Source organism: Phalacrocorax carbo, chromosome 3, assembly GCF_963921805.1.
Source record: "Phalacrocorax carbo chromosome 3, bPhaCar2.1, whole genome shotgun sequence".
NCBI lineage: Eukaryota > Metazoa > Chordata > Aves > Suliformes > Phalacrocoracidae > Phalacrocorax > Phalacrocorax carbo.
The window spans coordinates 60265047-60281185 of record NC_087515.1 but is presented as its reverse complement, the minus strand read 5'-3'; positions in this window follow the sequence as shown (position 1 = coordinate 60281185).

Sequence of the window (16139 nt, the reverse complement as noted above, 5' to 3'; positions counted from 1 at the left end):
ATGAAAGTAATACAGAATGCTAGAACGTGAACCTGCCCTCCCCTTCCTGCACGGCTATGGATGGATGGATGGATACGTGAAATTAATGAGGGAGGCAGGTTAGCACAACACTGTAGCTGGATTAAATGTGGAGTTTCTTACTGGAAACAATTTACTGTATTTTTTAGAACTACGCACTTTGGTCACATGCTTCCACAAATCAGAAGCAGATTTCTTATTCCTGCAATCTCAATCACATTCCTATTACAAAAATATACCATAATAATTATACCATGGTATTCTTGGCGGGATACTTGGCATTATATACCACTCTATTCAAAGAATGAATAACCAAAACACCACAAGTATGCCTTTCTTTAAAGAAAATAGGACTATTTAACCTTAAAAATCCAATGAAGCCAGAATTCCTCACTTAGTCATTAGTGTCTTTAGAGTTATAGCCTCCTGTATTAGGAACTGTTTGGTAGCTCGCAGATCAAATTAAAACCAATCGTTTTTCTCATTAAACATAAGTAGTCGTTATGACTACTTAGACACTTCTTTTCATGCTGTGAATCATACCTACATTGCATATAGACTTCTAATTTCACAGTTTAAACAAGAAAGGGACAATCCCCTTTTCTGATTCCTTCTCTTAAAATAACATTAATCCCAACAGGTCTATACTGCAACACAGATATATCACATCAGAATTACACATCCCATACCTGGGACATGATTCCTTCTTTTACTCAACCCATTCTTCTGGGTCCAAGACATTGGCACCTTAATTAAATTATGCTCTATAGCTTTCAAGTTAGCACAATATGGAAGGTTGAGTCAAGCCTGAAGATCTGTATCATATTACACCAGTGCCGATACAATCTAAATCTCTAGGGACTTATTTTTCTTTGGCAGGAAAAACAAATTTCACCATTTGTAAATGTTATTGAATTTATACACAATGGCTAAAGTGCACATCCATGTAAATAAAAGCCATTAAGGTTGTTAAAAAAAAACACCTGAACTAGGAATGTCAACTAACATATTGGCTTAACGCAGTAGCTGCAGTAGTTAAGGAGTTGATATGTCAAAGGGTCTATTTACTGCCCTTGAAGGGGAAATTAACTCAGTGATCTGAAAGGTCTTTTCTTCTCCACCTACTCTGGTTGTAACCATACTGGCAGGTCCAGATGCAGATTAACACACTGCTTTCAAGGGATTTCAAGGCCTGGGGCCTCAGGTGGGAGGATGGTACTTCTAAAAGGTGCCAAGATGCTCCAAGCAGGGCAGCCTCAGCTCCAGCCTCACTGCCCACCCTGGACTGTGGAGTAACACTGCTTCAGAGATGGAGCTCAGGTCTGCAGCAGGCTTCCTGCCTGAGCTTAGACAAACTCCTGAAGAGGTCTCTGCCTCAGCCCTCCTTCCTCATGATAACAACAGGAGGTGAGACTGAGGCCTTCTGGTCAAACTGGGATTCCCAAATCCCCAACAGGAACATCTGCCCTTCTCCTGTCTTGTCTGCTTCATGAGCAGCCAGTTTGTGTTATCAAATACAGCCATAGTCATCCCTCAGCTACGGGGATATTTTTTCACACGTACCCACCCAAAACTGTAGTGCCAGAACATCAGCTTTGGAGAGGGTAGGAGAGGGGTTATTTCTGGACTAGGACACAGTTTACAACACCATACCCCGAGCAGCTCCATAGACCCTACCAAAAGGAGAAGCAAATGGCAGCACGGACAAGCAATCCCAGACAGCAACATTAAGCCAGTCTGCCCCCAAAGACCCTTTCTAGTGTAACACCTTCCAAGCCTATTGGACCAGCTCTTAACCCTTGGCACCAGAGAAAAATTTCCAGTAGCAATTGGCAGGACAGCGTACTTCAGGCTGAGGGACAGGGGCTGGGACTCCCTGCCTGTCACCTATTACAGAGCCCTTTCCATGGGCAGGAGGGGGAAACCACACTGCATTTGGCATAGACTTTTCTACTTCTCAGTTTACACATTCATAAACACCTGAGGGTGTCGATTCCAAAGTAAATGCTTTCCCACCTTTGGCCCTGGGACTTCCTGAAGAGGACAGAGGATCTGAGAGTTAGACACCAGAATTAAACTTGAGACACAGTCCCTTGGAAAATTAAAAGCAGATCTTGATTTTTGCATGCCAAGAGCCCTACAGCAGTAACACAGCTCAGGGCTTCCTTTCCTGTATCCCGGTAGTACCAGCACGTTACTCATCTATTAAAAGAATTTAAGAAGTACACTAAGGATTAGGTTTCCCCACTAAAACACTTGCTTTGTAGCTTCACAGCTACAGACTTCCCTATTCAGAGAGTCCTCTCTTCCATGGTATGTGGATACCCCTTTCCTGTTGAAGGTGATCAGATACAAAACAAACAAACAAATAAAAAAAATCGACCCCATACCTCTAACTAGTAATTTGCTACACACCATATAATGTTATCAAATCATCCACCCTAAAAAGAAAGAAATGCATGATTTCCAGAATGAAGTCACCAGTGTACAAAAATTAACTTGGTGACCGCATCAGCAACGAGCATAAACAAAGTAACAAACTTTGGTTGCATTGCACAAGCAAAAGGCGGGGGTCGGGGGTGGGAGCACTTCTCCATTTATTGGGCATTTCCCTCTTTTTTACTTTTTTTGCTGTGCCACAGAACATAACTGCACACAAATTGTGAAAATGCTATGTATTAAAAATCTACACAGAAAGATCAAAACCTGTGCAGGAGGACCTACCTCTGCCAGATGCGGAAGCTCTGGTTTTCCATACCATCCCAGTTCAGTAGTAGCAGTAGTGTTGCCTGAAACTATTTCCTCTAATGCTTCACAAACATATAATACTTGCTTGGGTGCACTGTCTATTTATTGCAAGTTACTTTAAGTACTAGTGAGAATAGACAGAATAATTAAAAAAGACAACATTCAAAGGGATTATTAATCACACTGTATTAGGAGAGTCACTTTAAAGTTGCAGGACTCTCTCATACTTTCTCATACTTTGTCTGAAAAAAAACCTCCAGCCCCATCATAGCAGAGCTGTAAAATGATCCTAGTGGCGGTTTATTTAGCAATTCAGGCAATTGAGTTTGACAGATGACCACCAAGAACTGTTTTCTGGAGGAAAACCATTCATCTTGGGCACAGCTGGTGATAGCAGAGGCAGCACAGGGGCTGCAAGTCCTGGCACTGCAGCAGCCCGCTCTGCCCTCCACTTTCAAAGGCTTCCCAAGTCTTTCCCTACTTTTCCTTCAGTTCTCAAGGTCTGGCCAGCAGCCGGCAAGTGGAGGACCATGGTCCCCTGGAGCTCCCTCCCCAGCTCAAGCCCCCCTCTCCACTCCCGCTTACCTTCCCCAAGGAGCCGGCTTCAGCCTCCCGGCCCCACAGCCGCCCCACAGTCCCCTGCTGCGGGGACACAGACACGCAGACACAGGGACTTTCCCTGCCCTGGGCACGCCAGGAAACTGTGCCTAACACTTCAAAACGCTCAGCCGTTAGGAACTAAAAACAGATCCTGCGCGAGGCTTGATGTATTTTTGTCTGCAGGCTACACACCCTCCTCCCGTTCAATTTTTTCCATTGGTGGAACAGCATGATGCAGACTTAACCAGAGGGTGGTTTTCCACGGGCCGCCTGAAATGATTACGCGGGCCGGCCTGCCACGATGCTGGGCAGCCGCCGGGGAATACGCTGTGACTGGGCTCTTGTCTGACCCCGCATTCCTCAGCCGCCAGGCTGCTTCCACAGGAAAGCTGCTAGGAAGGCTGCTGAATGGAGAGGGGCTTGCTTGCCTGAAGGTAGCTCCAGGGTCTCCTTTTTTTTGGAGGTTTTTTTTTTGGTTGGTTGGTTGGGTTTTGGGGTTTGTTTGTTTTTTGTTGTTGTTTGGTTTGGTTTTTTTTTAAACTTGCTAGGAGGGAGTAGGTATTCCTAACATCCGTGTGTGAGACGCCCTGGCAAAAATGTAACTCCCCAAACCACAGCGGGAACGTTGTAGTCATGAAAACCCACTCTTAAGAGTGGCTCTCAGCTGCGTTTAATGATTCTGCACAACAGCATCACGTATACAACCACAAAATCTGGCGCTCTCTTCCTTGCTGCTTTCTTTTGTTGTACTCTTCATACTGTCCTACAGAGAGAATTGTTTTTTAATAACTGATAAAATGGGACTCTTAGGATGCAAATGACATCTCCAAGTTTCAATATACAGAGCTACGCTGTTAAATCTGTAGTAAGACGCATGAACAATTGCTTTATTATCAGAAGAGCTCAACACTTCATTGATTGCAGCAACAGTTGGTGAACAAACTCAGCCAAAAACCAAGGAAGGCATTTATTCAAATATTCTAATAAAATTTCAGGGTCACATTCAAGTGCCAAGCATGAAAATACAGCCAAGTTACACTGCAGATGACGTATTCAACTGAAAAGAAACATATGAACACTATAACAGAAATCACTAGTAACCCGCAAAAGCCCCAAATCAATATTTATGTCCACAAAACCAAAATAATGACTTGCATAGTAACATAGGAATTGCCACCTAGAAGTGGACCTCTGTTTCGTTGTGTCCACTATCCTCTCTCACCACAGAGGAAACTCCAAAACCCAGCAGCTTTGGAATAATTTGGAACAAAATCCTATTTAATGTCCAAAGCCCAGTTACAGTTAACTCCTCCACTGGGAAACAATAACTTGGATCTCTTCTCAAACTCCACAGGTTAACGATATTAGCACTGAATATGCTCACCTCATCACGGCAAAGCTCAAATCCTTTTAATTCTACTGACCTCAATCAAGTTTCTGTGGGTGAGTTCCATAGGTCAGTTTTTGTAAAACGTAGTAAAGCAGCACATGACTTATGTCTGTATTCCCAATTCCATGCCTAAATACACACCTGGGGGCTTCACATCTGCTTGTTTTGGTGACAACTTCGCTCTCTGTGAAAAGCAGACTATTTTCTTTTTCCTGTTCCCAGTACAGTTATATTCTCTTCACTTAGCATTGCTGTGGTCCAACTATTTCACTAACAGGCCAGATCCAAGTCCTGAGACTAACATGGAAGCAATGACAGCTCATGAGTCAAAGCACCAGATCTCTCTCAGGAGCAATAGTTGGCCTCTGGTCCCATCCCCCTTCTCACACGGAGTACTGCATTTCCCCCGTGAGGCAACCTTGTAGTTGATTAAATAAACCATATTTGAATGATTTCTTAGGTAAGGTTAGCCTCCAACCAGCCCAGAAGCCTTTCATCAGCAGCTATATTGTTGAATTTGTCTGTCTTAAAGGTGAATGCTCAGCAGTATAAATACTGTTCCCAAAGATGCCTCTCTAGCACCCTGTTCAATAATAGTAATTCTTTCCTAACTCAACAAAAAATACCTGAACTGATATATCCTAGGACTCAGCTGAATCACATTAGTGCTTCATAGTCTTCCAGCAATGGATAATAAAGCTGCCCATTCCTTTCCTCTTTCATTTTCAGAGGGTGATTCCTAAATGTCAACAGGCATTCCTGCTATTAGTGCAAAGCACTCAACCCTGTACTTTCTCCTTCAAGTTCACTGCATTTTATCATTTCAGTCCCAGAGGTCATTCAGCTATTTGCTACATTTATTCTAATCTACCGATGTACCTACTGTGTCTCCCACTTTTTAATCAGCTTGTTTCATCAATGCATTCCCAATTCTTGTGACAAGCCAACTAACACTCATTAAGTTGGATCTCAAGACTCCAGTTGATACCTCCCAGGTTCTTTTATTTTTGCTTCTACCTCTAACATACTTAAGTGATTGCTTTTAGGACACTGACATTACAAGTTGAAGGCATATTTTTCGGACTTCTGCTTGACTTACATGAAGCTATAACATCTTCCATCTCAGGGCTGCTGTGAGTGCCTCCCCTGGACCATGGGGCCTCCTCATGTCCTGCTTCTTGAGAAGCAGGCAGGACAGGCTGACAGGGCTTTGGTACAGTCTAGCTCATGGGCTATAGCATGAGGATCCTTCTTTATTATATCTCTAAAACTGAGCCTCCACATCCACCTTTTCCCCCTTCTCTCACCCACTGCCTTGCCGCTATCAACTTGGGCCAATGTGATAATGAAATATTCTCTGGAGATCAACAAGGAGTAGGCAAGCTCCATGCTGAAAACAATAGATTAATCTCTTATTACTATCTGAAGTACTTGTGTGCCTCACAATCTTCCAGAAATGTATCATCACAACATTGCTGTGAAGGAGAAGGTTGCCATTATCCTCGTTTTCTAGAGAACTGCTAGGTCACACAGGAAATCAAAGGGTATTTCAATACAGTAAGAAGAAGCTCCATAGCTTGTGTTAATGCACGTCTCTGCTAGCTTAATGGCTCTTAACATTTCTATTCTGCAGTAAAAACAAACTGTAGTTTGCCAGAGAAGTCCATAATGGAATTAAAAATAAAAGTTGTGCCTTGGATAGCAGGTTGGCTACATAAACACTCTAGATAAAAAGATGTTATGAAGGTTGTATATTAAACAGTGTGTTCTATAGAACTTTTTAAAGCCAAGAACTTATTTTTATAGATGGAGATAAATGAATTACCAAAATTAAACAGCTATTCTAACCTATGTTTTACATTACCTTTACACTACAAAAACATCTAGATTTTACTTTGAAAATGCCAAAACATCCCCATTGTCAACAATGTTTTCTTTTCTAAGCAATGGAAATCCACTAAGAAAAACACAGAAAATGTTCATATGCCCAGCATTCATGCTAAGAAGATGACACACCTTCTTCCCTAAAGTCAGCCCACCTTTACAAACATGTGCCACCCCTATAAAATATCTTTTCATCGACACAATCCGTCCATTTCTGAAAGGCCAGTTCTCTGCTTTGCCTCTTGCACTCTCCTGGCTGGCTCACCTGACAGCAATACAGCGGAGCTGTGTGAAAATCCCGGGTCCCTAAGGTCCTTTGGCCAATACTCAACAGACGGGCACTGGACGGGCACGTGTGGAGAGATTTCGGCATCTTGCCAATCATGGCTTAACCACAGACGGGCAGATGTGTACAGAGACTTCCCAGGAAATCCAAAACACATTCCCATGTTCTCCAAAACAGAATATGTGTAGGCTAAAGTAGGAAATCGGGTTTCACAGATCAGAAACGTCTAATGGAGCTCTCAAAAATGCTGGAAAGTTGTGCTATGCTAAGTGTAACTAAGCTGCTAAAAAATAATTACATGGTTTTGTCAGAAAGATAATAACTAGAGATGGGTTTCAAAGCCTTGATTTCATGACTAAAACATCTGAATCATGCAGCATCTGCTAGAGAAATATTCTCATTAAGCTGTACTCAAGGTCCATCCTTGGTGTCTTTGGCCTTGGAAGGGAACTGCATGAGAAATGAACCATCTCCCATTCTGCCAGTGGTGAAGGGAAACTTTACATCACATGAAATTCCTCTAGAAGACACCAATTCAATTTCTGAGAACTTCTCACCTTTCTGTAAACCAGTGGCCACCCACTCGGCTTCCTGGTCAGATGGAAAAGGATGAAAATAATTGAGGTCATTCATTTCTTAATTGTGGTTCAAAGGAGTTTGGGAAAAGGGTAAACAGGAGCCTACGTGTTAGCACGTTCCTTCTTGCCAGAGCTCATAGACCCCAGCAGGCCATTTCACTTACTGAACGACAGCATCAACACAAGCCTAACAGCTCCAGCTATAGGTCAGAATAGATGTTAAGCAATGAAAAATGGTGCATATGAGCACAGTTATACACCCTCAGGTATCACAGAGGCTTGCAGTGCCCTAAGTGGTTACTGCTTTCCTGTCAGAGGCTCCTGTCCTCCCTGTGAAATGCTGAAATACAGGAGATCACAGGGATGCTCCCTATCCCCACCTCCCTGTGGAGCCAGCATGCCCTCGCCCAGCTCAGCAAAGGAGAGGGGCTGCTGTCAAGGCACTCTCCACATGTACCTCGTGCTCCTCTCGAATGTGGTTTCACAGCAACCAAAACAGGGAGAACCCACTGACATTTAAGGCATGCAATAAACCACACCTGATGTTTAAAGCAAGATGAAATTTTTCCTTTATTTTTATGTTGCATTGTTCTTTAGCACTGCTGCAGACGTGGGCTTACTATTTGTGGTCATGGTCTATTTTCAAGTGGGTTATAGAGAACAGTTGGGGAATCAAAGTGCCTGCCTCTGGTTACCGTCATATTAATTTCAGTTTAATTAAATGAAGAGAGGTAAAGCATGATCAGGTGATGGCAGGGCGTGTGGCAGAAGCATTACTGAAAAATGGGAAATCAATTCGGGACAGGAAAAGAGATGAACTATGCAGCAAACCCATCTCCTCAGTTTAGATGACAGAGCATACTGGATGCGAGCAGTCTGGCCTGTAACGATCAGCACTCCTGCACTGGGTCTGGCTGGGTTGGGGTTAATTTTCTTCATAGCAGCCCCTATGGTGCTGTGTTTTGGATTTGAGACCAAAACAGCGTTGATAGCACACCAATGTTTTCACTGTTGCTGAACAGTGTCGGCACAGCATCAAGGCTTTGTCCATTTCTCACTCTGCCCCAGCAGCGAGCAGGCTGGGGTGGGCGGGAGGCTGGGAGGGGACACAGCTGGGACAGCTGACCCCAACAGACCAAAGGGATATCCCACACCATATACTGTCATGCTCAGCAATAAAAAAAAAAGGGGGGGGGGGGGGGGGTTTGTTTTGCCAGAGTTGCTGTTGCAACATCTGAGACCAACAAGGCCCTCACAAGAGCTAACGTCTGAGACCAAGGCAGCCCTCAGAAGCGGTAGGAATTAACTGCCCCAGACAGGCTCACCCTTTCTAATTTTCCTTTTTCTTCAGAACTAACGATAAAAGCTTCATTTTTTAAAAACAAAGTGAAAGAGAAAAACTGACACACAAGATCAAGGTGGGAACCCCTTCTGAGCAGTATTTGCTACTTTCTGTATCACTAGAGCAGAACTGACACATCTTTTTTGATAAGCACCCTACTTCAGTGATATGCTTTTTCAATAAAGGATGGGCAGTAACAAATTTTAGTTAACCAGGTAGCTGTATCTTCCAAGCTATAATTAAAAGTTCTTTTACGGCAACAGATAGGTGTAAAAATGCACTTCATTTAGGACTGTTACTCTGCAGGAACAAAAATATCTAAGACTTGGACAAATCTTACAAAAACAGGAGTGGAAAGGTTTTTTGAATGCATTAGGTTAAAAAATTAGAACTGAAGCCTTCACACACGCTGTTAAAAAAAGCATGTCTATTAAACATGTAAAAATATTTGAAGGTGGAGTCATTTGTCACAAGAATACACTAGGAGATCTTACAACATAAATATTTATAAAGCACAGATGTTCTTTCACATTGCATTACTACCATAGCTTGTTCCATTAACTGATCCAACAGACCAGCTAATTGCTGGTGCAAGATTGACTATTTGCTATCACCCGCTCAAGACAGAAGCACAAACAGTTGCTGGGGGGGCAGGGAAGCTGTAAGGGGTTGTTTTCTAACCAAACATATTAAATAATTTTTCATTATCATACTGATAATTGTTTCATCAATTATGTTAGGAAAATCTGCAGACATGAATAAACGTTACGAAAGGATAAGTATGGCAAAGTTTCTAAGAAAATTACATCAAATCAGTGTTTGCTTCAATGGCATGCATCAGAAGGCATATAAAATAGATCTTTTTGCATAATGGACTACTAAAGTAGTCCTACATATGCATATGATTTTATAGTAAGTTTCAAGACACAAATGTTTCCCCAGAAGTTTCAGATCCTAGGGTTATAAGAGTATACAGCAAACCCTGCTTGACAATACCGCTACTCTGTTTTAGAGAAGCAGTTCAAAATGCAAAACAAGGAATTAAGACAACAGAAGGAATATTAAAGTAGTCAAAATTTTTTGGCGGTGGCAGCGTTTGCTTTTTTTTTTAAGCCTTGATTGTGGATTGTCATTATAGCTGGCTGGCAAGCCTACTAAAAGTGGTAAAAGGCAATATTAGGAGCTTATTACAGTATCATTAAATTAACTAAAAGAAATACCGGGGTATAAAAGCTAGAAGAAGTCTGGCTAACGTGTTGATTACACCCGCACACAGTGCGTGAACGGAGAGATGCACAAATTCTGTAAGTGGCTGCAAAGCTATTTGCCTGAAGCAGAGTGAACAATGAGAACAAGTTCAACATCTGCCAGGGTATCCAACTGCTTACAGCCATTTTTTCTGGTCAGAGGGGGCATTGTTTAAGTTGACAGGTTCCTAATGGTCTGAATTATTTAGCAATTCTCAAAAGACTCTTTCTACTCATTAGAGGGGAAAATGCGAACCACCACAGCCAGGGTTCTCTTGCTCCCCGGGAGCCGATCATGCTAATTGAGGAGAACATCACAATGTGTCCCTTTTTAATCACAGGAGTTAAGTAGGCAAGAGGCTTCTGTTATCCCCACCGTACAATGAAAGACGGAGGGCGCCGGCTTCCGCAAGGATACACACCATGGTGTAGCATCTCAACATTTTTTAAAAACCTCACTTTAAACAAAGAGGACATATGTTGCTGATAAGCACTGCACCTACTGAACGAAGTAAACAAGTAAATTATATTAAAGAGAAACTTGAAACATGCTGTTTCAAGCCTGAACACTAAGTGAGCAACAGTAAGCATCTCAACATATGGGTATCTATGGGGAGGGGGAGGCAAAATAGCTATATATTGATTTTTCTTCTCCTCTGCCATATGTTAGATGACAGGTATAAACAAACTAATGTAGCAACACGAGAGGTTACAGACAAATGACACTCTCACTTAAAGACCCAGGTCATTCAAAGATATTCCCACACCTAATATCTACAGAAGTGAAGGGGAACACTACTAGTAAGGAAGCAGCATAACAGCAGCTTTACTTATGATGGATTATGTCTCCATCACCTATCGCAACAGTAATCAGACACACTCTGCAGCAGTAATTATCTCATGTAATCCTACCCTTTGCGAACATGGGAAAAAACGCAACAGCCTTACCATCAACGGGACTGTCTTATTTTCTTGACAGCATCAGGAGACCCCTAAAATTTGGAATCCCTTCAAAACACTAACACCCGAACAAAGTTCCTCCCGTAAACCTTTTAAGGAATGTCAGTGTAGTAATTACGAAGGCCTGCAATAGACCTCTATTACCAAAACACAGGCCATGTGTGAGAAGCAAAAGATTTACAAATGCATTCAAAGACTATAAAGGAAGATGTGTAAATATTTTGTAGGTTACCATATGGAATGCAATAGATATAGGGAATTGTCAGTTCGATGGAAGGACAAAGGGAAGGAGAAGACTTCAAAATTAATATTATTACTTCTGTTCCTAAGCAACCACAACGTGGATAAGAAATAGCAAAAATAAATTACCTTAATGCATATAATAGGAGTTTGGAAAATTCCTATCCAATTCTTTAAAAAGATGCTATAGAAATATTCTTTCACTTAACATGAACAAAAAGTAAGCCACCACTTTACATGCAAAAATCTATATTTTGTCATCTGCATATAAACATTTCCAGAAGCAGATGATTAAGTCAGTGAGCTAAATGGAAAGACATTAAATATTTTGCCGGCATGACATTGTGAATAAATAACTAAAAGCCCCAAAAAGCAAAGAGACAACACGATACCGGCCTATTTAGCCATAAAATTCATTTCAAATAACCACATTTCAGCATGCAGCTTAGATCATATGCAGCATTTTCCTGTTTGAGAGCATGCAAGATTGATTATTACGGGCTCAATTGTCCCATACACAGGCAAACAACATGTAAGGAATAATTAAATCAGCAAGATTCCCCCACTGAGCCGCCTACACATGCTTACACTCAGGCAAGGGAGAGGTGGGGTCCCTCCCAAGAAAAAAAAATGATAGGATTATGCGAGAAGCCTAGGACCATCTGCACAAAATCATGTGCCCAGGGATTTCCTCTTCCCCTTGCTGTGTGCAAGGCATCCTTTTGCACTTCCAGTCTGAGCCGTCGGGAGGGCAGCAGAGCCAGGCTTTAGCTCCCAGCTCACGGACAAAAGGGAATTGGGGACCAGGGGTTTCCAAGGTCCTCTTTGCCCGTGCTTACTGACTTCAAATCTAAGCCACTTAAGGATGTAAGCCTTAATACCCCAGTGTGCAGAAGTTCATAATGTCTGGGTCATTGTGAAATTCTGCATACCCTGGTCCCAGCCCAGCCCCACCTGCATCCCCTCCTGCATGCTGCACTCCCCCGGGAGCTGAGCTGGCCAGGCGCCATCACCCTGCTTCCACCCATCTCCCATGAAGACTGCAGGGAAGACCTGAGCCTTTCCCCACATGTATCCCAGAGTTTAATGTGAATTAACAAGTGGAGCATCGACATGTTCTGTTCCCTATTTTTCTCTCAATAATTTGAGTTCCTTTCTCCTTGCCTGAGGTAGAAAGCTCAGATCAGGGAAGAAAAAAAAAAAATGTCCTTGACCTCAACAGGATATCTTGTTAGGGTATGGCAGCCTCAAGGACTCTATTCTGGCACCCAAGAAGGGGGTTACAGTTAACATTCCTCCTGGTTCACTTTTTCCATGGGGCCCAGAGGGGAATTCTATACCATTTTTCCATACATAATGAAACACTAACTCTATTTGCAGTAAAGGCAACCCACAAAGCAATGTTTGGATGCTCTTTGACTTCAGTATCCCTAAGCAATTTGCAGAAGCAGATCTGTTTCTCCAAAGCACTCTACTCTTTCTAAACAATGCTCAAGTGCACATGACCACTTTACTCTGAAGCAGTGATTTGAGTCCTGCCTGCTCTCTCCCACCTTATCAAGCTGCCTTTCAGCTTGCTGAAATATTATTGCTGACATAATGGCATTACTAAGATAGAGCCCGATCCAAGCCAACCGCAGATAACAGAAAGGCTCCCACTGACTTCTGGGCTTTGGATCAGGCCGAAAGCAGTGAAAGTACCCAGAGAATGAAATCACACAGATCTGCTTTTCATTTCAATATGGGCCTTAAAAATAGGCTTAACTTTAGGTATTGTGTTGTATTCTTGACTTTATGCTGGGCTGGCAAGGTACACTGAGCCAACATTTTAAAACATATCCCTGTCTTGGCTTAAATTCAGACTATTCTTTATTTTTCTGCAAATTTGAGATAATAAAGTTAAAAAAAAACAATCAAGAAAAGGTTACCTTTACATAAAGCAAACTATCATCTTGCTTAACTGTGCTAAATACAGAAAAGGAACACTCTGCTCACGAAACACACTCGCTACATACTGAGTTTATCAACGCTAACATTAGTTTTGCGATGTATGAAAGGGTCTGCAACCTCTTCTTACAGGCTGTATTTGTAAAATGCAAGATGACCTCAGGGCCATCCCCAGGAAATCCTTAACTCCTCTCTATTCATCAGAAATATTAGGCAGTCATTACCCTCCAGGTCCAATCAAACCTTGTTAAATATCTCCCAGTGATACATAAATTGGTCAACCTTGCAGTGCAAGATCCATGTCTGGACCTAGATTTTGAACAATATTCAAAAACTTGGAATGTCTGGATCTCAAAGCTTCACTTAATTGTGTCTGGAATAAATCAAATCCACAGCCTAGTTTGCGTTTCAACTCTATGTTTCCAAGTGGTTCCAATCTAATATTTTAATTTGGACAAACTGCTACTTCTGGTAATTAGAGGTCCTTGAAACTTTTCAGAAGTCATGTGCTCAATAAAATCCTTTTCTTGAAATGTGAAATTTTGTAAAAAAGAAAAAAAGTCCATGTAAAAATCTGCAACATGTTCTGGTGACTTATTTTTCAACAACAAACTACTAAGGTTGATAACTATGAAACTGATAAAAGAACACATATGCACACAGAAGCACATGCAGAGAACCTAATTTTCAGTACACTGATAGTGTGGCCACAGTACATTGCTTATAATAAACCAGATTAGCCTCAGTTACATGGTTTGTAGCTGTTAGAGCAACGAAGCTAACACCTCAACATGAACCAAAGTGAACCAGCAGTGACTCAGGCAGAGACTGTAAACAGAGTTTGCTGAGTTTGTTCCTTGTTGCTTTGTCAAGGTACACAGCAATAAACGATTTAACAATAAGCAATTCCATTACTAGTAAATGAGACTGGTCAACCAACCAAGGGTCATACCAGGTTTCACAGAATTGCTGGGGTTGCAATGGACCTCTGGAGGTCATTGGGTCCAACTTCCCTGCTTACGCAGAGACACCTAAAGCCAGTTGCCCAGGACCGTGTCCAGATGGGTTCTGACTATCTCCAAGGATGGAGACTCTACAAACCTTTTTCGTCAACCCAGGCAAGTTCTCAGCCACCCTCACAGTAAAAAAGTATTTCCTGACGCTCAGAGGGAACCTCCTGTGTTTCAGTTTGTGCCTATTCCCCTTGTCCTGTCTCTGGGCACTGAGAAGAGCCTGGCTCCATCCTCTTTGCACTCTCCCTTCAGGTATTTGTACACACACATAAGATCTCGCTGAGCCTTCTCTTCTCAAGGCTGAACAGTTCCAGCTCTCTCAGCCTTTCCTCAGAGGAGAGGCGCTCCAGTCCCTTCACCACCCTTGTGGCCCTTCATCAGATTCTGTTCAGTACATCTGTCTTGTTTGTACTGGGGAGCCCAGAACTGGACACAGTACTCCAGGTGTGGCCTCACCAATATTTAGGGACAGAAGAGCAGGAGGACTCCTTCTCTGGTGTGTTTTGGCATTGCTGGGGTTTTGGGTGTTTATTGTTTGTTTTTGTTTTTTTTCCTATTGGTTTTTTGGGAGCTTTTTTTTTGTTTGGTTGGTTGGTTGTTTTTTTTCTACTATTGCTTAATAAAACTATTACTGCAGCAGAGGTAGGATTCAGAAGTACTGACAGAAAAACATGCAAGAGAAGGAAGAGGACCAGAAATTTGTCAAAGGTCCACACCTATGGCTGCCAGAGTTTCAGGGATGTTCAGTCAAGAACACGAACAGAAACACATCTTCACACTTCCTGGCAGCATGAGCTGAGAAGCCCTTAATCCAAATGCCTATCACGGTTTGCAAGCCACAGGCTGATGGGAAAATGGAGATGCTAGCCAGCCGCTCAGCAGAAGTCTGACTAGAGCTTTCTGGCCAACAACTGTGCGGCCAAGCTCCCCCCAAGGCCAAAGCCCCTCTGTCTTGGCAAGGAGAGAAGCCCAGTGTCATTACAAAACAAAGCTAGTAAATGTAGCTCACTGGCTCACTGATATTTGGTGCCCTTGCTCATGCTTGCTTTCTACAGGTTTTGTGGTGGACATCTGGTCATTATAGATGGTGAAAGAAAGCAGTTGCTCTATTTGCATGTAGCACTTTATTTGGCAATAACAGGTGAAACATCTTTCTCTCCTGGACTCATTTTTAAATACAAGAAGTTGTGAATAAACACAAATGGATGCATGTGCATTTCCTAAAGACAGGATTACAACTCAAACTTAATTCTTCTGAAAAACATCCATCTCCCTTCAAAGCAGTTTCTATAGAAGGCCGTGTCTTATTTGGCAAGTGCAGGCTGGGCATCAAATTTGACCCATCACAGTATGTAGCACTTTCCTCCTGCTTTGCACCCGCATAAATGAATGCACAAGGCAGAAGGTTCTTCAGAGATGTTCCATGTTTAAATCACTTTTTGTTCAAGAACAGAGTGGAAACAGCAGATCTGGTCTTGCCTTCTCTCATTTATTCTTATTGGTTGAGAAAATAAGGAACAGTTATTATCAAGCTTGTCTCAAGTATGATTGGGGTGGGAGACCACTCTTTTCAATATACTGGAAGCTGGGTTAAATAAACAGCAGAGTTCAGAGAACAGACTTGGAGGATGGCATTTCTGGCAAGCATACAACATGGACTAAGAAAATCATGCTATGTTGTTAATCTGGGAAACAGAATTTCTGGTGACCCCAAAAGTACCATTTACTAACCAGGAAAAACAATTTCTCTGGAGAGAAGCATTGTGTGGCTCTTCTGCTAGTTCTAAATATAAATTTGTGCAATCAATTTCTCCTTTCATTCTGTATTATTGCATTTCTCATGCTACACCAAGCTTTATGGGGGTACTCCTAGGAAGCCCATAAAC